The sequence below is a fragment of the Phyllobates terribilis genome, unplaced genomic scaffold (genome assembly GCF_046119375.1).
Source record: "Phyllobates terribilis strain yellow unplaced genomic scaffold, ASM4611937v1 Scaffold_7__3_contigs__length_470593459, whole genome shotgun sequence".
Lineage (NCBI taxonomy): Eukaryota > Metazoa > Chordata > Amphibia > Anura > Dendrobatidae > Phyllobates > Phyllobates terribilis.
Genome location: NW_027362767.1, coordinates 394,765,451 through 394,779,334, shown reverse-complemented (window position 1 = coordinate 394,779,334; position 13,884 = coordinate 394,765,451). Strand labels below are relative to the sequence as shown.

The 13,884-nt window shown below is 50.1% G+C and overlaps 1 protein-coding gene across 4 annotated transcripts in view; it reads left to right on the top strand.

The window, feature by feature from the left end:
- Nucleotides 1-13,884, top strand: part of LOC141154977 (cytochrome P450 2A5-like) — a 70,649-nt gene that overhangs the window by 31,667 nt on the left and 25,098 nt on the right. The gene's annotated exons all lie outside the window — the stretch shown is intronic.

The window sequence follows — 13,884 nt, the reverse complement described above, 5'->3', positions numbered from 1 at the left end:
ATTTAGAATAGAAGGAATAGAGCATCACACATAGATTAGATAGATAGAAACATGTCAGTCACATATATAAGAAGTACAGTGATAGTGTTGATTACTGTACATGTCATTTAGTGTTAAAATAAAGGATTTATTTTAAAAAAAATTGGCGTGGGGTTCCCCGTAATTTTAGGCTCTAGCGGAGGTTAAGCAGACGGCTGGGGCAGATGTTTGAAGCCTGGGAAGGGGGTAATACCCACGGAGCTTCCCAGGCTACTAATATCAGCCCCCAGCGGAATACCTAGCCTTTACTAGCTATTAAAATGGGGGACCCCCCCCCAAAAAAAATGACGTGGGGTCCCCCATATTTTAATAGCTAGCAAAGGCTAGGCAGACAGCTGGGGGCTGATATTAATAGCCCAGGAAGGGTGCCATGAATATTGGCCCCCTCCCAGGCTAGAAACACCAGCCGTCAGCCGCCCCAGAAATGGCGCATCCATAGGATGCGCCAATTCTGGCACTTAGCCTCGCTCTTCCCACTGCCCTGTAGCGGTGGCAGTGGGGTAATAGGGCTGGGGTTGATGTCAGCTTATAATGCCACCTGACATCAAGCCCAGGTTAGTAATGGAGAGGCGTCTATAAGACACCCCCATTACTAACCCCATAGTCAAAGTTAAAAGAAAACACAAACACCCAGAATAAAGTCCTTTAATTGAAATAAAGACACAATCCTTTATTGTTCTAAATTAAACCATACTTACCACCACGCCCATTCCAGCTGAAGCCAACGATCTCCTGCAATAACAGTAAAATAATAAAGCAACCTCATCCTTACCTTTCCATGGTTCCCAGGACAGCTTCAGCTCTGCTACATCGAGATGACAGGCTGGACCGCTGCAGAACGCTGCCATCCAGCCTGTCATCCCGCGGACACTGAGAAGCGCAGGCATGCTTGCGCTCCTCAGTGTCTCGCTGTGACGGCATCCAGATGAGCCGACAATGAACTCGGCTCACCTCATGCACGTCACTGACAGCGTGGGAGAATTCTCCTGCACTCAGCGCTTCAGCGTGAGAATTTTCCCACGCTGTCAGTGACGTGCATGAGGTGAGCCGAGTTCATTGAACATGAATGAGCTCACCTCATGCACGTCACTGACAGCGTGGGAAAATTCTCACGCTGAAGCGCTGAGTGCAGGAGAATTTTCCCACGCTGTCAGTGACGTGCATGAGGTGAGCTCATTCATGTCCATTGAACTCAGCTGACCTCATGTACGTCACTGACAGCGTGGGAGAATTCTCACGCTGAAGCGCTGAGTGCAGGAGAATTCTTCCACGCTGTCAGTCACGTACATGAGGTGAGCCGAGTTCATTGGACATGACCTCGGCTCATCTTTATGCCGTCACAGCCAGACACTGAGGAGCGCAAGCAAGCCTGCGCTTCTCAGTGTCTGAGGGATGACAGGCTGGATGGCAGCGTTCTGCTGCGGTCCAGCCTGTCATCTCGATGTAGCAGAGCTGAAGCTGTCGTGGGAACCATGGAAAGGTAAGGATGAGGTTGCTTTATTATTTTACTTTTATTGCAGGAGATCGTTGGCTTCAGCTGGAATGGGCGTGACGGTAAGTATGGTTTAATTTAGAACAATAAAGAATTGTGTGTTTATTTAAATTAAAGGACTTTTTTCTGGGTGTTGTGTTTTTTTTAAATACTTTACTAGAAATTCATAGTGGTCATGTCTAATATTGGCGTGACCCCATGAATTTCGGGCTTAGGGCCAGCTGATAATGCCAAGCTGGCCCTAACCCCTTTATTACCCAGTGAGCCACCGCACCAGGGCCCTGGATGAGTTGGGTACAGCGCCAGAAGATGGCGCTTCTATGAATGCGCCATTTTCTGGGGTGGCTGCGGACTGCAATTTGCAGCTGGGGGGACCCAGAAAGCTTGGGCCTCCCTGCGCTGCAGATTCCAGCCCCCAGCTGCCTAGTTGTACCTGGCTGGACACAAAAATAGGGCGAAGCCCCACGTATTTTTTTTTTTAATTATTTCATGAAATTCATGAAATAATTAAGAAAAAAAGGGCTTCCCTATATTGTTGTGTCCGGCCAGGTACAAATAGGCAGCTGGTGGTTGGGGGCAGCCCGTTCCTGCCTGCTGTACCTGGCTGGACACAAATATAGTGCGAAGCCCCACGTCAATTTTTTTTTTAATTATTTCATGAACCTAGATGGTGGCCCGATTCTAACGCATCGGGTATTCTAGAATATGTATGCGGCAGACCGGGCGCAATCAGCAGAGCGGTGTTTAAATTTGGCGCCAAAATCGCTGACTGGTAGCGGCCAGCAACCGCGACCAATCAGCAAAGCGGTGTTGAAATTTGGCAACTATATCACTGATTGGTCACGGCCGGCGGTCGCAACTAATCAGCAGAGCAGGGTTTAAATTTTGCGCCAATAATGCTGATAGGTTGTGGTCGCGACCAATCAGCAAAGCGGTGTTTAAATTTGGCGCCAATAATGGTGATTGGTCACGACCTCGACCATTCAGCAGAGCGGTGTTTAAATTTGGCGGCAACAATGTTGATTAGTCGCGGCCGGCATCGCGACCAATCAGCAGAGCGGGGTTTAAATTTGGCGCCAATAATGCTGATTGGTCGCAATCGCCGGCCACGACCAATCAGCAGAGCGGTGTTTAAATTTGGTGTCAAAATCGCTGATTGGTCGCGGCCGGCAACCGTGACCAATCAGCCGAGCAGGGTTTAAATTTGGCGCCAATACTACTGATTGGTCGCGGACGGCGACCGCGATCAATCAGCAGAGCGGGGTTTAAATTTGGCGCCAATCTCGCTGATTGGTCGCGGCTGGCGTCCGCGTCCAATCAGCAGAGCGTTGTTTAAATTTGGCGCCAAGCTCGCTGATTGGTCGCGGCCGCTATTTAAATGTGGCGCCCAAATCGGTGATTGGTCGCGGGCAGCGTCCGCGACCAATCAGCAGAGCGGTGTTTAACTTTAGCGCCAAGATCACTGATTGGTCGCGTGCGGAGAGCGCGACCAATCAGCTAATCGTATGGGTGAGGACCGGGGAGCGCCGCTGCCTGGTCGGATACTTCCGTTGCGAGAAGCCGGGAGATGAGCGACTGCTCGCAGCAGAAGTATCTCGACCCGCAGCGCCGCTCCCCGGTCCTCCCTTGACACCCTAGCCGCTGATGTCCCCACAGTATCCGCATGGTGTTACAAAGATCCGGACATTTGTGTTAAAAATCGCTGATTGGTCGCTGGCGCTGCCCGCGACCAATCACCGATTTGGGCGCCAAATTTAAATATCGGCCGCAACCAATCACCAATCTTGGCTCCACATTTAAACACCGCTGTGCTGTGCCACATTTAAATAGCGTCCGCGACCAATCAGTACAGCGGTGTTTAAATGTGGAGCTAAGATGGGTGATTGGTCGCGGAGGATATTTAAATTTGGCGCCCAAATCGGTGATTGGTCGCGGGCAGCGCCAGCGACCAATCAGCGATTTTTAACACAAATGTCCGGACCTTTGTAACACCATGTGGATACTGTGGGGACATCAGCGGCTAGGGTGTGAAGGGAGGACCGGGGAGCGGCGCTGACATCCAATTGGTCGCGGCCGCTATTTAAATGTGCCGCACAAATCGGTGATTGGTCGCCGTCTTGACCGCGACCAATCACTGATCTTGCCGCCAAAGTTAAACACTACTGTGCTGATTGGTCGCGGACGCTGCCCGCGACCAATCACAGATTTGTGCGCCAATTTAAATATAGGCCGCGACCAATCACCGATCTTGGATCCACATTTAAACAACGCTGTGCTGATTGGTCGCGGCCGATATTTAAATGTGGCGCCCAAATCGGTGATTGGTCGCGGTCTTGGCGCGCGACCAATCACTGATCTTGCCGCCAAAGTTAAACACTACCGTGCTGATTGGTCGCGGACGCTGCCCGCGACCAATCACCGATTTGTGCGCCAAATTTAAATATCAGCCTCATGCACGTCACTGACAGCGTGGGAAAATTCTCCTGCACTCAGCGCTTCAGCGTGAGAATTCTCCCACGCTGTCAGTGACGTACATGAGGTGAGCTGAGTTCATTGGACATAAGCTCACCTCATGCACGTCACTGACAGCGTGGGAGAATTCTCACGCTGAAGCGCTGAGTGCAGGAGAATTTTCCCACGCTGTCAGTGACGTGCATGAGGTGAGCCGAGTTCATTGGACATGAACTCGGCTCATCTTTATGCCATCACAGAGAGACACTGAGGAGCGCAAGCATGCCTGCGCTTCTCAGTGTCTGCGGGATGACAGGCTGGATGGCAGAGTTCTGTTGCGGTCCAGCCTGTCATCTCGATGTAGCAGAGCTGGAGCCATTGTGGGAACCATGGAAAGGTAAGGATGAGGTTGCTTTATTATTTTTCTTTTATTGCAGGAGATCGTTGGCTTCAGCTGGAATGGGCGTGATGGTAAGTAGAGTTTAATTTAGAACAATAAAGAATTGTGTGTTTATTTCAATTAAAGGACTTTATTCTGGGTGTTTGTGTTTTTTTTTTTAACTTTGACTATGGGGTTAGTAATGGGGGTGTCTTATAGACGCCTCTCCATTACTAACCTGGGCTTGATGTCAGCTGGCATTATAAGCTGACATCAACCCCAGCCCTATTACCCCCTGCCACTGCATCAGGGCAGCGTGGAAGAGCGAGGCTAAGTGCCAGAATTGGCGCATCCTATGGATGCGCCATTTCTGGGGCGGCTGACGGCTGGTGTTTCTAGCCTGGGAGGGGGCCAATATTCATGGTACCCTTCCTGGGCTATTAATATCAGCCCCCAGCAGTCTGCCTAGCCTTTGCTAGCTATTAAAAAAGGGGAGACCCCACGTCATTTTTTTGGGGGGGTCCCTCATTTATATAGCTAGTAAAGGCTAGGTATTCAGCTGGGGGCTGATATTAGTAGCCTGGGAAGCTCTATGAGTATTACCCCCTTCCCAGGCTTCAAACATCTGCCCCAGCCGTCTGCTTAACCTCCGCTAGAGCCTAAAATTAAGGGGAACCCCACGCCAATTTTTTTTTTAATAAATCCTTTATTTTAACACTAAATGACAAGTACAGTAAGCAACACTGTCACTGTACTTCTTATATATGTGACTGACATGTTTCTATCTATCTAATCTATGTGTGATGCTCTATCTTTCTGTTCTAAATTGTCGGGTACCGCTGCTGAATTGCCGGCCGGCTTTTTTAAAGAGACGGTGCATGAAAACACTATTATTTTTTTAAATAAATCCTTTACACTAAATGACAAGTACAGTAACCAACAATATCACTGTACTTATTATATATGTGATTGGCATGTTTATATCTATCTATGTGTGAAGCTCTATTCTTTCTGTTATAAATTGTCGGGTACCGCTGCTGAATTGCCGGCCGGCTTTCTTAAAGAGACGGTGTATGAAAACACTATTATTTTTTTAAATAAATGCATTACACTAAATGACAAGTACAGTAAGCAACACTGTCACTGTGCTTCTTATATGTGTGACTGACATGTTTCTATCTATCTAATCTATGTGTGATGCTCTATTCCTTCTTGTCTAAATTGTCGGGTACCGGTGTATGCCGCTGATGAATTGCCGGCCGGCTTTTTTAAAGAGAGCGTCTTCTGAGCAGTTTGTCAGCTTTTGGACACCTTTGAAGGTGTTTTCTATGTGTTTCTATGTGTTTTTGTTTGCCTGCCATTGGTTTTAACGGTGTTCGACGGTGTTCTAAGGTGTTCGACGAACAGTTCGACGAACAGTTCCTCGAACATCCCGGTGTTCGACGAACCGAACCGAACCCGAACACTACGGGGGTGGCTCAACACTACTAGCCACTTACGCCTTGGAGATCTTGTCATGCCCCGCAGCCAGCGTTCTGTCTGAATGTGTGTTCAGCGCTGCTGGTGGTGTGCTGACAGATAAGCGCACGCGGCTCTCCACTGATAATGTAGACAGACTCACGTTCATAAAGATGAACAAATCATGGATACGAAACGACTTTTCTACCCCTGTGTCATCCTGGGGAGAGTAAAAGCTTGATGATTGGTTAAAATCACCCTACCAACCATTTTAAGCTTTCAAATTACTAATCATGTTTATCTGTATCTTGGCTGGAAAATAATTTGGGCTTTGTAGCAGTGTGCAGCACTGATTCTATTAGGCCATCTATAATAAGCTCCACCAGATTTAAAATTACTAATCATGTTTATCTGTATCTTGGCTGGAAAATAATTTGGGCTTTGTAGCAGTGTGCAGCACTGATCCTATTAGGCCATCTATACTAAGCTCCACCAGATTTAAAATTAATAATAATTTTTAGCTGCATCTAGCCCGGAAAATAATTTTGGGGCTCCGAGATGCGCAAGACACATAAGTGCCTTCTTGCTGCACTACCTGCAACATGACCCTCAAATTGTCAGAATTCGAAGTAATCATGACTACTGGGTTGCCACACTCTTAGATCCCCCAAACTTTTCGATCAACCTTTTCATTTTAATAAAGACCAAAAAAATGGTCATTTTTGAAATTATAAGCATTAGCAGGTTATTAGAAACTGAAATCAAACAGTTTTCAACTCAAAACTTTATTCTAGGTGATGTTACATTTTCACATAGGACCCCTTGTTCGAAAGGAGCTTCTGAACTCTCTCGTCCATTGAATTTGTCAGGTTTTGGATGGTTTCTGCTTCAATTGTTTTGCATGAGGACAGAATACCCTCCCAGAGGTGTTGCTTAGATGTGAACTGCCTCCCGCCATCATAGACACTCCTTTTGATGATGCTCCAGAGGTTCTGAATGGGGTAGAGGTCAGGGGAGCATGGGGGTCACACCATAAGTTTGTCCCCTTTTATGCCCATATCAGCCAGAGATGCAGATGTTTTATGTGCAGCATGAGATGGTGCATTATCATGCCAAAAAATGATCTTGCTGTGAAATACACGGTTCTTCTTCTTGAACCATGGCAGGAAGTGCTGTTTGAGAAAATCCACATACATTATGGAGTTCATCTTTAGCGCCTTCAGGGATCCTAAAGGGGCCGACAATCTCTCTCCCCATGATTCCAGCCCAAAACATTACTCCACCTCCTCCTTGTTGGCGCTGTAGCCGTGTTTGCGTGGGGTGTCCATCAACCAGCCATCCTCCACTCCATCCATCTGGACCATCGAGCGCTGCACGGCACTCATCCGTGATCAAAACAGTTTTGAAATCAGTCTTCATGTAATGTTTAGCCCACTATAGCCGTTTCTGCTTGTGTGAAGTGGATAGAGGAGGTCGACAGGATGGCGTATGCACAGCTGCAAACCTCTGAAGGACCCTGCATCTTGTTGTTCGGGGGACGTTGGAGGCACCAGCAGCTTCAAAAACTTGTCTGCTGCTATGACAAGGCTTTTTTGCCGCTGCTCTTTTAACCTGACGTAATTGCCTGTAGGAAAGAGTCCTCAATTTGCCCTTATCAGCACGCACACGTGTGTACTGTGAATCAGCTACATACTTCTTGATTGCCAAGACACTTCATCCTGATCATCGCACAATGATGATTGTAGTCATGCCTTGACCTAAACACTCCACAATTTGTTGCTTCTCAGCAGCCGACACATCCTTTTTCTTTCCCATTTTGGCAGAAAATGTAGGCTGCTTAATAATGTGAGACAGCCTTCTTAAGTAGTCTTGCCTTTCATTGGACACACCTGCCAAAGTAATTAGCACAGGTGTCTGCAATTGCTTACAGTGATATAAAGAGCCCTGACACACATCACCATCAATGAGTTTAACTGACAAACAAACAAATTCTTCCCTTATCACTCCTAAACACTTTTTGCATAATAATTTGGAACACAGTGTACATGTGCTTTTCCACAAAACACCAGTGGTTCACGTAGTGAATCTTACAGTTCTAACCTGCCAACCGTGGTCTGTATGGAGTTGTTCAATAAAGGGCCCAAAATTAAGATAACATAGATGGGAGAGGTCTCTATGAATAGGAATTCCTAAGTATTTGATACCCTGTGAGGGCCAGGCAAAGGGAAAGTTGGACTGGATGGAATCCTATATGGATTTGGGGAGGGAGACATCGAGGGCCTCAGACTTCGCTGCATTGATTTTAAAATTTGACCATGTAACAAAGTGATCTATTTCAGCCATAACAGCATGGATGGATATATGTGATTGAGTGATATATACTAGGACATCATCAGCAAATAGAGAGCACTTGTACTCGGTGCCTCCCACCTCAATCCACCTAATATTGGGGTTATGGCGAATTGATGAGAGCAGGTGCTCCGTCACTAGGATGTATAAGAGAGGGGACAGAGGACATCCCTGCCTTGTCCCATTGGTGATTGTGAAAGGTGATGAAAATGTTCTGATGCACCCCCTGGGCCTTGGGACACCCGGAGCCGGACCCTTTTTGGTGGATGCTGGTGGTTGTAGTCTTCGTGGCGGCGACCCGGTTCCGTGGTTCAGGGTGGTCAAACCAGTGGCGGAACTATTTATGTGGTTTTGAAGTTTAAATGTCCGACTACGCCACCCGTGGATTGCGGTCAGAGTGAACCGCCGCTGCAGGGCAGACCGCTGAGGCTGGTGTTGTGGGTGCAGCAGAGCGTAGCATAACTCCCCACGGGAGGAGTATAGCCTCAGGGCAGTGTATGCGGAGGATGGGGGTGATGGTGTAGGGCAGCAGCAGTAACGACACGGAGTCAGTGATGCAGTCCAGGGCCTTTACTCACAGTTCTTATTATCCAGACCACGTCTGCAGGTAACGGCTGCCCACGTCGTACTGTGCTCACCAGGTGAGGGGCTCAGACAACTCCCAGATAACTTTGGAGCGCTTCACAGGACCCCCTTTGTGTGTCCTTTGTCTGGCCTTTCTTACCAACCCTTCTGTCCGGCTGCCTCGGGCCTCCTCTTGGTAAACTTGGCGCCAGTTTCCCTGACCCTATGTGGTGCCTTCCTAGCGGGTGTAGCGAGGGGCTGCGCCACATAAAATGTCAGAGCCTCCGGTTTCTAGCTGAGGGTCGTTTCTTGCCTCCACTAGTTTCGGGGACCGGTCTCCCCCTTTGGCCTGACCCCTCCACGCAGGTGGATTCGGGCGTGCGGTGGCGACTCGCCCGTCCGCACCCCTGGGATCCCTTCATTCCTCGTTCCTGGAGCCTTCTCCGCTCCTCTTCCTTCCTTCTCCCTCTTCCAGGCCTGGGCCTCTGTTACTAGGCCTGCCTCCGGAGCAGAGCTCATGCAGAGCCCCTGCTCCCTGCCACTTCTGCTCAGACTTCTCTGCACTGAACTAAGATGGTGCCCACCTTTTATACTCCCTTCTCAATGCACCCAGGAACTGCTTCCTCCCTGCTCCTGCACTACAGGGTTCCCCTTCCTCAGTGTTCCCTCCCCCCACTCCAGCCAGGGACAGGGACTGTCGTGCCCATCTCAGAGGCATATTGGTCGCCCTGCCCCACAGCAATGTGGTGTAATGCATGCAGGTGTCGGGTCCTGATCCACACTCCATCCTTACCTGAGAGTGAGATATCACACCTCTGGGTGAGGTGCAATACCTCTGTAGCAACCGAGCCCTCAGGGTGCTACAGTTCCATTTATCTTCAGCCTAGGTGACGTATTGCGATACAGGGCCGTGATTTTGGCTATAAAAGGGTCCCCTAGACCCCTACCCCAAGCTTTTTAAGAGAATCATATATGGCGTGCCAGGAGACTCTATGGAATGCTTTCTCAGCATCCAACGAGAGTATCTAATTACAAATTTTTAACTGCATCTAGCCCAGGAAATACTTTGTGCCTAGTAGCAGTGTCTGCTAGTCAGCGGATTATCCCGGCTGTTAAGCAAGCTACACCACCTGTAGTTTGGACACTTAATTTTTTCAAAGGAAATGCTTCGGGACCACGAGATACTCAGTGAAGAGCATCAGGAGTCACCCCAAGGCATAGGGGCTGGGACTGGCAGTAGGATGCCTTGCGGTGGACAGCCGAGCTCGATCCTTATAAAAGCTTTTTAACTGCAGCAGCTTTAGTGGACGCTACTGGAGCTGGAATTACGCGGCTGCTGGCATGAGACTTGCCCTCCAATAGATCCTTGTAAATGGATTTAAAGTGTATTCATTCAAATTAGAGAGACAATTTAAATTAAAAAGCTTAGAGCTGCCTCCACCGCAGGGGGGCTCGCTCGACCCACCAGCGGACAGGCACCAGTATTGGGAGAGGGGGGCTGGCCGTCAGGGTTCACCGCGGCTCTGGCACGAACCCGGCGACACGGAGGTGGCACGGGCAGGAGCGGACTGAACGTGTCGGCTTCTCACTTTTTGGATTTTAGAAGGGCATGACATGCCTATATTTGTGTCTCCCCCTCCTTTTACTCCTCCACCTCTTTTCTTTTCGCATGACTATATGTACTTGTCACTTTTCCATGTGTTAGTTGTGTCTTCTGAGCAGTTTGTCAGCTTTTGGACACCTTTGAAGGTGTTTTCTATGTGTTTCTATGTGTTTTTGTTTGCCTGCCATTGGTTTTAACGGTGTTCGAAGGTGTTCGACGAACAGTTCGGCGAACACACGGGTGTTCGATGAACCGAACCGAACTCGAACACTACGGGGGTGGCTCAACACTAGTTAAGGACTCCACGGTGTGGATAGCGTTGTTATTAACAGTGTAAAATCTGGCAACCGTGGCATATCGTGGTAATTTGACTTCATCCTCCCCACAATTTAGGAGACGTACGGGTACCCTCCTATTGCGTACATCAACCACTCCTCTGACAGTTAAGAGTGTAGGTCTGTGCTCTGAGCTAATGGGCTCCACTACCGCCTGGTAGTTTTGTCCTTTGAGACCTATTGCTGCCCTACACCAAATCAGAATTTCACTCATCGGGGGAATCACAATGGGTATCGGGTCTGTCACCCATACATTACCAATTTCACCACCTGTTAGCTTTACCTGTTGCTGGTACATAAGGGCTGGGATCTCTTTCTGGAGCACCCTCCTCTGCCCTGGTTTGGCGGTGTCAGCAATCTGTTGCAGCAAAAACACTTCTCCCAAACAGTTACCGACAATATTTGTACCAAGTATCATATACAAGTCTGTATCACCAGGATTAGACTTCACTACAATCAGTCCTTGGTCCTTTAGTTCCGCTCTCCCCATCTTCACTGTCACATTCTTAACCCCTACTAGGTTAAGAGGAAGACCGTTAGAGGCATACACGGAGAGGTTCGGGGCTGGCGGCTCGAGTTAATCTACGGACCAGTACCTTTTGTAGTGGACATCAGGTATGATGGTTACCTAAGATCCATTGTCCAGCAAGGCAGGTGTCGTGATGCCATCCAGCACAATGGTACCGATGGTACCAGTTTGATGGGCCTGTTGGTCTACTCCTGGGTGTCGGCCCTTGGCCCCAGGGATTTCTCGTTTAAAGGGCAGGTCCGGGCAGCGTGGCCTGCCTTGTGGCAACGGTAGCAGACGAGTTCCTTTGGTGGGCGGCGTTGGTCGCTGGTCCTCCCACAGGGTGGCGTCGCCTTCCTTCTTCTCCTCATCCAGGGGACATCCACAGGGTTGTCGGCTAGCAGAATCCTTCCTTCTTTCTCGGGCTCCATCCGTAGCTGTAGGGCGCTCAGGACAGTGGTCAGAGTTTTTCTTAGCTGACGCACTTCAGAGTGCAGGCTGTCCAGCTCGCTAGGAGGCACTGTTTGCATCTTTGTTTCAGCCATTAGCGAAGGAGCAGTGGGTGTTGCGAGCACTGGGGTGGCCCCACCCTGGTAACGCTGGATAGCAGTCCCTGATGTTTCCAGGTGCTGTTAATCCTTAATAGCCATGTCCTTCAGGGTGTCAAAGGTGGCGTCTGGATGATCTAAGGCCCACCACCGTGCGGTTCTGCTCTCCTCCTGGGACCTCAACCCCCGGATTAATTGTTCTGTCAGCATTTTATTTTCATCTTGTATGCTGGCTGGACCAACCTGTTTCAGGGCCCGCAGGGCTTCCTGTAAGTGCCAGGTATAGTCCCGGATACTGTCCTCAGGTTTCTGGGTACAGTGGTAGAACCTCATCCGGAGATCTGTTTCAGTGCGGTTTTCAAACACAGTTTGCAGTCTCTTAAAGATGATGGATACTGTTTCCTTGTCTGCGGGTGGCCAGGTTTCAACTTCCCGCTCTACGGCACCAGTCCATTGTCCTAGTACAACAGCGGCTCTCTGTTTGCCAGTCATAGAGTACATATCCAGCACACCGCATATTTTTCTCTTGAACCCAGACAGGGTGTCTGGTCTGCCATCATACTGGGGATCTATTTTGCTCCAGGGATATACGGCAGGGCCATAGGTATCAACGGAGTCACGACCCCTGCTGGTGGGTCAGCCGCTCCGGCCTGTGCAGCGCCGGGCGCAAGTTGGGCATCAGGAGCGTTAACCGGTGCTCCGGAGGCTTGCTGGTCGTCGGCCATGGTTGCGACCCCCTAGTAAACCGTAGCCTACCTTCTTTCCTTGGATCGGGTAGGCCACAGCTCCGCAGGCGACGGTCTCCTTCAAGGACCTTGTGTCTCCCTCGCGGCTGACGTCAGAGCGTGCGCTTGACAACGGTCTCCTTCTAGGACCTGACGCTTCCTGGTTCAACGTCAAGGCGCGAGGCGGGACCTGGGCTTCGTGCGCTTCCAGCGGTTACGCCTCTACGATTCCCGCGGTTAGCCCGTCAAATTCCCGCGCGGCGACAGGAAAATGGCAGATAATGGCGGGAAACCTCGGGAATGGCGGGAAATCTTCACCACAGTAAGTGTTACAGTCTTTTAAGGCGCACAGTACCCGGTGGCAATGGGCACGAAATCCTGTTCGTTGCAACAAGCACGAGATCCTGTTCGTGACGCCAAGACTGACATGCACCCTGGGCCGTGGGGGTTACTCGGCAGCCGGGCCTATGGATGCTGGTGGGGGATATCACGGTGGCTGGCCCGGTCCGTGACCCAGAGCAGTCAATTAAAAGGGTTTTTTTTATTTATAGGGGGGATAAAGTTCGTGATGCCAACTGTGGTAACTGGTAAGGTTTACCAGCGCTGCTGCAGACCTCCGGGGGGGGGTGGGATGGCAGCTGAGGTGTTTCTGCTCCCCACAGGCGGAGCGGGCCCCCGGGGCATTGTGGAGTTTGATGGTGGTGATGCTGGGGCTTGTAGTGCAGGCGGGATGGCGCAGCAGGAGTAACTGACAGAGACAGGGGATTCGCTTCAATACCTTTACTGGTGCGGATGTCAGGTACGGTCCAGGGTACTCAGTAGGGTGGGTGCACTTCAGGATTTCTCCCCAGTGAGTGGGTATAAGGCCTCCTGGTCCGTGTCTGCCTCTCTGTAAGCTCCTGGCCAGCCTGCCACTGGGCCTAGCTTTTGTGTCGTGCTGTTCCTTCACCTGTCGCTCGGTAGTAGGACCTTCTGTTGGCAACCACTCTCCCTGGACGCTGGGGCCTTGTGATTCCTGGTCCTGTAATGGGTCTAGCTTCAGGTCAGCCAGGGACTTGCAGTCCTCCTGGGATGCCGGTGATCCCTACTGGGTATAAAGGAACACTGTAGGCGCGGACCCGGTGTCCGGTTTGTATATTGGGGTGAGCCTATGATGCTCCTCTGCCCCCTCAACTCCTCTCTCCTCTTGCCTTCAGCCACACTTGGGGCCCTCAGAACTTCGCTGCTCTCAGACTCTCTCTCAGTCTGACTAAACTCTAAAACTCACTGATCTGTCTGGCTCCACCCTCCATATATATATATCCCTATCCGGGCTCCCTCTGCTGGTATGAGGTGGAATTGTGGAGGTGTTTGTATGTAATGAGGGCCTCTTGTGGAGAAGTCCGTCCATGCACCCTGGTCCTGTGCGCAGCAGGGTGCCACAGATGCATGGT